The 8,982-nt window shown below is 34.4% G+C and overlaps 1 long non-coding RNA gene across 1 annotated transcript; it reads right to left on the reverse strand.

The window, feature by feature from the left end:
• Positions 1 to 2,124: 2,124 nt before the first annotated feature.
• LOC121460959 lies at positions 2,125 to 8,135 on the reverse strand. Its single transcript, XR_005976123.1, has 6 exons — positions 8,083 to 8,135; positions 7,001 to 7,064; positions 5,828 to 5,848; positions 5,716 to 5,742; positions 3,379 to 3,492; positions 2,125 to 2,364 (listed from the first exon to the last, which is right to left on the reverse strand). It is a non-coding gene; the product is annotated as an uncharacterized LOC121460959 (long non-coding RNA).
• Positions 8,136 to 8,982: the final 847 nt, after the last annotated feature.

Below are 8,982 nucleotides of genomic sequence, written 5' to 3' on the forward strand. Positions count from 1 at the left end.
CTTATAATGAGGAAAGTTGATATAAGCAGACCCAGAATAGACAAATCATGGAATCAGTGATCGAGCAGATTAAATGCTGGTCTTTACAGTTGCACCTGGATGTCTAGATGCTTCACGTCCCCATGAGAGTCATTACACATCACTGGAATTATTCTGACAGCTAAACCACAAATAAAATTATAAGAAGTCTTCTGAGAACTTGGGATAGCTCAGAGGTATAGTATAAAACAGTGTACCTTATAAGGCTGGTTCAAAATCAGCAAAAGCAAAATGAACTCTCTCTCTCTCTCTCTCTCTCTCTCTCTATATATATATATATATATATATATATATATATATATGAATGATGTGTATGTTGGTAACCATAACTGGGCCCTTTTCAAGAGCAGTCAGTGGTCTTATGCACTGAACCTTCTCTCTTATCCAAACAATTTATAGTTTTATATGGGATCTTACTGGCAAGTGAAATTTGCAATTTTGAGGAAAGGTGGCTGAGCAATGAGCTTCTGATATCTGTACCTACCTTTCTAGCTCTGAGATTGCTAGTGTAGGCCATTAGTAATCTATGTTATTTTATGTGGGTGCTTAATCCTCATCCTTGTTTTGCATGCACTTTAAATAACAAGCCATCTCCAGCTCCAAACTGTCAAATTTTACCAGTAATGTCTTACATTAGTTATTTTAAAATACCAAATGGTATCTATTTTACTTTGTTCTTTCTCTTCCAATTTTCACCTCACTTCCTTATTTTCTTTTTTTAAAATATAATGCACATATGATATTAACTTTTTCTTTTTATAAGCTTTATTTACTTACTATGTATACAGTGTTCTGCCTGCATGTATGCCTTCAGTCCAGAAGAGGGCACCAGATCTCATTTTACATGCTTGTGAGCCACCATGTGGTTGCTGGGAATTGAACTTAGGCCCTCTAGAAGAGCAACCAGTGCTCTTAACCACTGAGCCATCTCTCCATCCCCATTTCCTTCTTTTTGATTCACCCAGACAACATCATTATGCACTTTTGTAATCTATTTATGATTCTTTTTTACCTAGAGACCAACAACCAAACTGAAGCTAACAAAGCACTGAGAAATAATCACATCCTTCCAGAGAAAAGTTGTAGTTAAAATCAGCAGTTAAATTTTACTCATTCGTATTTAGCTCAATCCATTGGGACAATACAATATTTCACTTATTTTTTTTTAAAGATGGAAGGTCAAGGAATATTCAAGGTATTTGAAGTCCAAGAGTATGGAACTATAAAAATAGTTTATTTTTTAGTTAATAATTATTTTTATTATCATTTATAATAAGTAATTAATTATTAAATGTTTTTTAATACCACCATCCAGAAACAAGGAAGATCCTTGTAGAAGATGATGGCTGAGCACAACAAAGAGTTCAGCACTACAGGTGGCTTTTATTGTCTTTGATCCACAACGTGGTACTTGTATCTTATAGTCTTTCTTTATAAGAGAAAAATCACTAAAGTGATGTGGATTTGCTATCAGCGTGGCATCAACAAGGTGGATTAATAATATCTAATTAGTAATTAAACAGGACTTGGTTCTTCATCTTTAAGTATGTATCCTTCAATTTCTCATAACATCTAAAAATTGCTACTCCATTAGAAAAAAATGCAAGTTTATTTATTTAGGAAAATATATTATTTCCCTGTTCAAATATAAGACACTTAAGGTCATATAATAAACAAGCCAATAAGTCAGGCAGATTTGGAGAACTTTATGAAAAAATTTAGACAAGACTACATTGGAATGAAATGACTTCATATACCTGCCATAAATTTTTTTCATTACCTTCCAAACTGGGAAAATAAGTGATAAAAGGTTGTCTCTTTTTTGTGGAATAATCCTTCTGTACACTGTGAATATGTATTGCTCTCATTGGTTAATAACAGCATGAAAGACTAGTAGTCAGACAGGATTAGAGATATGGGTCAATTTAAAAGTAATGAGCCTGAGCTATCAACTAAGCACTTAAAATTAATATAAACCTCTGTATGATAATCTGGAAGCAACTCCTGGAATGGAGGCTCTGCCTTCTTTCTTTTTATGGGGCAAGCATGAAACATAGGAATAAATACCATAACCAGAAAAAAAACTTGAAATTTATTGCTTTATTTTTGAAATGAATTTTAGTAAAATAGAATCATTAGTAACATCAGGTCAAAAATTATGAAGTTAAAGAAGTCTAACTCAACATGAATTGGAAAGCCAATTCATGAGGCAGAGAATACACCAACAGAGATCTTCATCCCAAATAATTGCATTGATTATTCAGTTGAAACACAATGCCAATTATTAGTGAACATAGAAGATGAGAAGCCTGGGTTGAATCAAACCTGAATGGGAGAAGAAGATAACCGGTTGTAACAAGAGACAAGGTTCTATAACGATAATTATAATACAGTATAATAAGAACACTCAGTACAGAAATAATGTTATTGACTATAAACTAGCACTAATTGCACATCTTACATGGAGCAGAAAATAAAATATTAAATAAGTAGAGTACATTTATATTAGCCAACTCCTACAATTTAAAATTCTTTTATACCCATCAAAAACTTACTTTATTCTTATAGAGCCCAGTCATTAACTTCATTTTCTTTGTTTCCAAATAACATTTCAATGTATCCTACAGTTTCATAACAACTTATTATAGAATCTGGGGCTGGGGAGATGGCTCAGAGGTTAAGGACATTGCCTGATCTTCCAAAGGTCCTGAGTTCAATTCCCAGCAACCACATGGTAGCCCATGCCTATCTGTAATGGGGTCTGGTGCCCTCTTCTGGCCTGCAGGCATACTCACAGACAGAATATTGTATACATAATAAATAAATACATATTAAAAGATATATAAAATCTGATGATTAAATGTTCATAAAGAGAATCAGAATATGAACATTTTATTTATTAGATCAGAAAATTCTCTAGTCATGTAGATAAATAAACTCTACAGCAGTGATAGAAAGTGTTGATTTTTTAAAAACTGTGCTCTAGCCTGGTTACTGCCTTAGTTCTTTTTTCTCTAACACTGCTAAAATTGATACATTTTAGTATTTGAGAATTTCATGCATAAACACAATAAATTTAGGCCAAACCTACACCCTTTCCATTCCTTCAATGTCTCTCCCACGCCACCTAAAAGTTTCTACTCACAACTTCATGTGCTGAGCTCATGTAGAGCTGCCTGTATATGCATGCATGTTGGAACATCTCTTGGACTGTGGGTAGTCTCAGAGGAGCCACGTCACCAGAGAAACTGATTTAAACAGCTGCAATTAATAGCCGGTACCTTTTCACCTAGAAGTGGTACTTGAAGTCTGATAACTAATTCACTACAACCAACTTACCTGTTTAGTCATGTTCCATGGTTAGTAAGCACCTGGGTATGGATAAGCATTTACGTATGGACCTGGATTTTGTTGGTACAGTGGGTAATTTGGATAATATGGTTGAACAAACCTCTGCATAGAAACCCAAAACAATAAAAAATAAGAATAAAGCAAAAGAAAATCACAGGAATTTATAAATGTTATTAAAATATTATGAGCAAATGTAACATATATATATGTAACACACACATACACACACATATATATTATATATATGTATATATATATAATATATATATATATATATATAGAAAGAGAGAGAGAGAGAGAGAGAGAGAGAGAGAGAGAGAGAGAGAGATATTCCAGTCATAAAAAATAAAACTCTGTCATATATGGTAGTATGGAACTTGAATGTGTTATTTTACAAAAAGTAAGTATGGAATACAGAAAAACATTATATCTTCCAACTTTTAAATAGCAACTAAAAAGTTGATTTAAAGTAAGTAAAAAAAGTAGCTATTAAAGATCAGGGGTCATATGGTGGTGAGAGGGATGGAGAGAAGATGGTTTATGGAGACTAGAGTAAAGTTGAGGAGGTTGAAAAATTTGCTCTATTCTGTTGCATCTTAAGATGAAACTAAGGAAAACAAAAGAAAATGCAAATTTTCAAAATACCACTAATATACTTTTAAAAACTGTGTGCTATTTGTAAATCATGCTATTTTTTCCTTCCTCTATTCCTCTTTGATGACTCCATAGAGACAATATTATCCACACACGACAGGACTGATACACATACAAATTCACAGAAGCTGATAGCACACAAAAGACCTGCATCAGTTCAAACCAGAGAAAATCCCAGCATGGAGCAGGGAAGAAGACCCAGTGTTCCACCTCTAACCAAGGAGCTATTTACAATCTATATATTCTGGGAAAAGGAAAATTAGTTTTCTACAGTGAAGTGTTACTGCATATATCAAAAACATTTTTAATGTTACCCAAAGAAAATACACGTTTGAGTTAAGAAATATGCATAATATATTGACCTTCTCCTTCCACATTGTAAGCAAGTAGTGAAAAATCCTATCAAACCTCACTAACATGTGCAATTTAAATCCTGCCTTGCTGTTGACCCTTTTATCTACAATGCTGACTTGGATGGAAAAGTTAACATTGACTATTATGGGAGAAACAAACTTCTGATTGTATCCGAGGCCCCCTCCAGCATTGGGAAATCATGTCCTGTACTTTAAACCTAGTCAAGAGAATACAACAGGGGATTAAGTGGAGATCATAGACCCTAGAGGATAACAATTGCTGCTGTTGTGCTTAATGGACATGATGTTGAGTTGTCTTTTTAATATTCAACTTTATACTCAGAGACTAATGCTATTTTCTGCCTTCCTTAGAGAAGCAAAATTGGGCCATGATTAATGCAGAGGATCACAACTCTTCAAAGTGCCAATGACATGGAACTGTGGGAAGCTCAACCCTAAATGGCTTATCTACATCAGTGTAGATAACGCCTTTAGTGTTCTGGGAACATCCCTGAAGAGTGAGCAGAAAGAACATGGGCTAGAGTATTATGAGGAGTAAGGCAAGACAATGCCTTCTGGATGGGACATAGCTATTGAATTCACGAACTTCACTGTGTTTCCTGCAGAAAACCTTCACAGGATAGAATATTTTCTTGCCGGGTTTGAGGGCTACAGTAAGCAAGCTCTTTAGCGAGAAACCCTGGCAGTTACTTGGTATTGTGAGAGAGTATACCATTTTCTTCAGTGGTGTTGCCTCTGATAAGCTGCTCATGTTCTAGTAATAACCCTCACTCATGCTCATGAAAGCAAGGACAATTAAACCCATTGTGTCAGAAAGGCGGAAAACCACCACCAACAAAATAGGTGTATGAGTGGGAAAGAGGATTTTGGTAGAAGATAGGAGAGAAAGAGAGTATAGAATGGGGTTAAAAACACTCATGACTCAGAATATACATGTGTGAAATGTTAAAGAATAAAATCACAATAAAAAACAATATAGGATATTGAAAATACATATTAGTAAGATGTAAAATCTAAAAGGAATTTTTTCATTTAATATTATCAAGTTAACATAATTAATTTGATCAGTCACAATCAATGATGAAGTAATTGGTTTAGTTCTAAGAATATTTGGCCTTTTGTAATCCAGCATATGTTTTATCTAAACAATTCCTCAGAACATTTTTCATAGCATTAAAAATTATAGAATGTAACATACATGTTAGTCATGTATGGCAATCATGTCACTTATAGAGTGGTATTGGTCATTCCTGTAAAATAAATACTCAGTAAAACATGTACTGTATAATATAATTACCTCACGGAATTTTTTCTTCCAACGTTTCTGCATAAAGTAGAAAAGGATTCAAAGTTAGTGCTTGTTTGATGATGTTAACTATGAAGTTGCTCAGTGAATGTGGGTATCTTACCTCTCCAGAATGATCAGCACTCTGGGTGAAAAAAAAAAAACAAACAGAATGTAAGAATTTCTTTATGCTCATCTTTTACTTAAAGATGGATGTAAAATTGCACTAATTCCTAAAATTACAGTTAACAAGTAAAATAAACAAAAACATCTGGAAAGAGATTATGCTACATTATCATTTTTGTTTAATAACATTTTGGAAAGAGTGTAAAACAACAAACTTTTAAAAACTGTATTACTTCCAGTTCTTTTTTTAAATGTGCGAAACAAAATTAAATTTCATCACCATGGCTAGAAATATAAAAATCAAGGTTAAACCTTTGCACATTTTAAAGATATATTGTAAGTTTCTCAAAATATGTTGATATTTAAAAATGTTTATTTGGATTAGTCTATGATTGTGCATACATATTGTAAAAATTAAGTTTTTTTCTATAACAATGCAGCAAATGTTGTAAACTGGGTTTTATTAGTAATTGCTATAGGATAGGGTCATTTCAGGTTCCCTTTCCTCAGCTGCCCAAGGGACTAACTGGGGACATTGCCTTGGGCTCCTGGGAACCACTCTAGGTTCAAGTCTCTTGCCAACCTTAAGGTGGCTCCCTTAACTAAGGATTGTGCTTCCCTGCTCCCCTATCCAGCCTTCCTTTATCCCAATCATCCTGTTTCCCCAAGTTCCCTCCATCCTCCCCTTCTCACTTTTCACTCCCCATCTCCCCTTACCCCCATCCCACCCCACCCCCAAGATCCCAATTTTTTCCCCAGCAATTTTGTCTACGTCCCATAGCCGGGAGGATAACTATATGTAATTGATGACCTAAAATATTCATAGATTGTTTCATGCATAAATTTCAGTAACTAAATATATAAAGGAAGAAAAATGGTACTGTCTTCCAGATGCTTGTAGGTTTTGTTACAGTAAGTGATAGAAACCATCATTAGTTCTGGGGACATTAGTTTTTTACAGTTAGGATTGTAATATGACGCCTGGGAATAGTACTGTATGCTCTACACCTTTGTATATGTAAGTTAATTCAAGGAAAACCGACAGGTGAAATGTTAAAATGAAACAGACATATCCATACAAATCAAAATAAAATCCAGGTCACTTGGAATAGGATAAAACCTAGAAACAGTTTCTGAGAACATGTCCTACCTACTTGGCTTGTGTACTTACAATCATGGAAAGCATGACGGCCATGATAAAGGCGAAGAAAAGAAACCTCATGTTTGGTTGAGTCCTTTGAAAAACAAAGGCAAAAAGTCAGTAACACATTCATCATTCATCCCCAAATTTACACTCACGGTGTTTGTATCACAGTGTACTCTAAAACCCTGAAAAACATACTGGAGATTAAAAGACAAAAGAAACACATTGCCCCACTCAGGCAATGTAGGCATTAGTTAGGGATACTGATGTGAATGAAGGGATGTTATGGAAACAAAACCCTAATGCATGAAGGTGCATGAATGAGCATCTTACAGAGACTAAGTGAATGGGAGCATAAGTAAAGAAGAGAGGAAATTCTGAATTGTTTACTCACAATGACTAAAGTGAATATCATGAAATGTCAGGATAAAAAACAGAGTAGGAGATACATCACTAATACCCAAATAATTCAGCACATGAAGAGGACAAACTTTGAAAAATTTAAAACCCAAGTTTTTTGAAATTTTATAATCTTGAGGTGGAGATGAGAAAAGCTCAAGTTAACAAAGAGCTAATATGTAGAAGACTTCTAAAAGTGTTCATTTTAAGGATTGCTATGTGCTTACATTATTATTAAAGGTGATCATAATTTTCATTGATTTTCATAAAATCACAACTGATTATTTCTCGCCACACTCAACCTCCACAAATTTTGATAAGAATGTTATCTTTTCCCTAGAATTTTGAGTTAATACATAAGCTATATAAAATCAGTATTAGAAGATTTTAAAAGGGGGAAATTTTGGGTCCTGCCACTGAATATGGATAAGTAACATAGCCTCATAGTTTCCATCCTTTATTTATGCACTGATAGCCAGGCTTGCTTAAGGAACTGATACTTGAACTCACCTTTAGATTTCAACATTTTTTGTCCTTTTTAAACATTTATACTAGTTTAAACCATTATAAACATATATAAATATGTATAGATCATTTGAATTACTTTAATTATCATTCTCATAAACTGAGAATTATCATTCAATTCAAACAATTTTATCACACAAATAATTCCCTTGACACCTTATGGAAGATCGTACATAACATTTTACCTTTATCCAAGGTGAGCCTGAAGTATCGGATCAGTGGAGCTGAAGCCTTCCCCAGAGTGCTGAGGTATTTAAACGCACTGAAATAGCACCTTTGTTTTTCTAAATGATGCCAGTATGAGATCATGTCTAGGGGACTAAAAAGGATGCCCAGTTCTGTCTTGGAAAACACCAAGAATTAATTTAAGAATGATATTTTAGCAAGAGAAGCGTATGAAGGTCAAGTTACTAGAAAACACATAGAAAGGGCACATAAGCAATTAATTCCTCTGCTGGGAATTAACGACTAGTATTAGGAATATTCATCAACTACTAAATAGCAATAATTTAGGAATTTTAATAATAAGAAAAATAATTTATTAAGAAAAACATAAAAGAAATTAGTATATTAAAGCTGTGTGCCTGCAGAAAAGCATCTAAAACTTTCTCTATAGAGTAAACAAGTGCCCTGTTCAAGTGCTAACCCTTCTGCTAACTCACACATGTTAAAAAGGTCCAGGTGAAATAAATACTTCAGCCATTGAGTTTAGTCTGTGCAGTGTGTGTGTGTGTGTGTGTGTGTGTGTGTGCATAGTGTGTGTGTCTGCATGTGTATGTGTTTATGGGTGTTGCCATGTGTATGATCACATTTATATATGTAGGTGCATGGAAATCAGAGGTTAACTTTGGATAACTCTCTTAATTGCATTCCACTTTTTATGCTCTCTGACTTGAACCAAGATCTTGATAATTCAGCTAATGCAGCTCATCAGGTTGCCCTGGGCATCCCTGGCCCCTACTTCTATGCACTGGATACAGGAAGCCTGCCATGCCTATCCATATCTAGCATGGCTGCTGGAATACAAATTCTGCTTCCTTTGCTTGCACAATTTTTTTAGACACTGAGACATCTCCCTGACCCCA

Source organism: Microtus oregoni, unplaced genomic scaffold (assembly GCF_018167655.1).
Source record: "Microtus oregoni isolate MIOR12 unplaced genomic scaffold, Mior012 000021F_ref0000039, whole genome shotgun sequence".
NCBI classification, from domain to species: Eukaryota; Metazoa; Chordata; class Mammalia; order Rodentia; family Cricetidae; genus Microtus; species Microtus oregoni.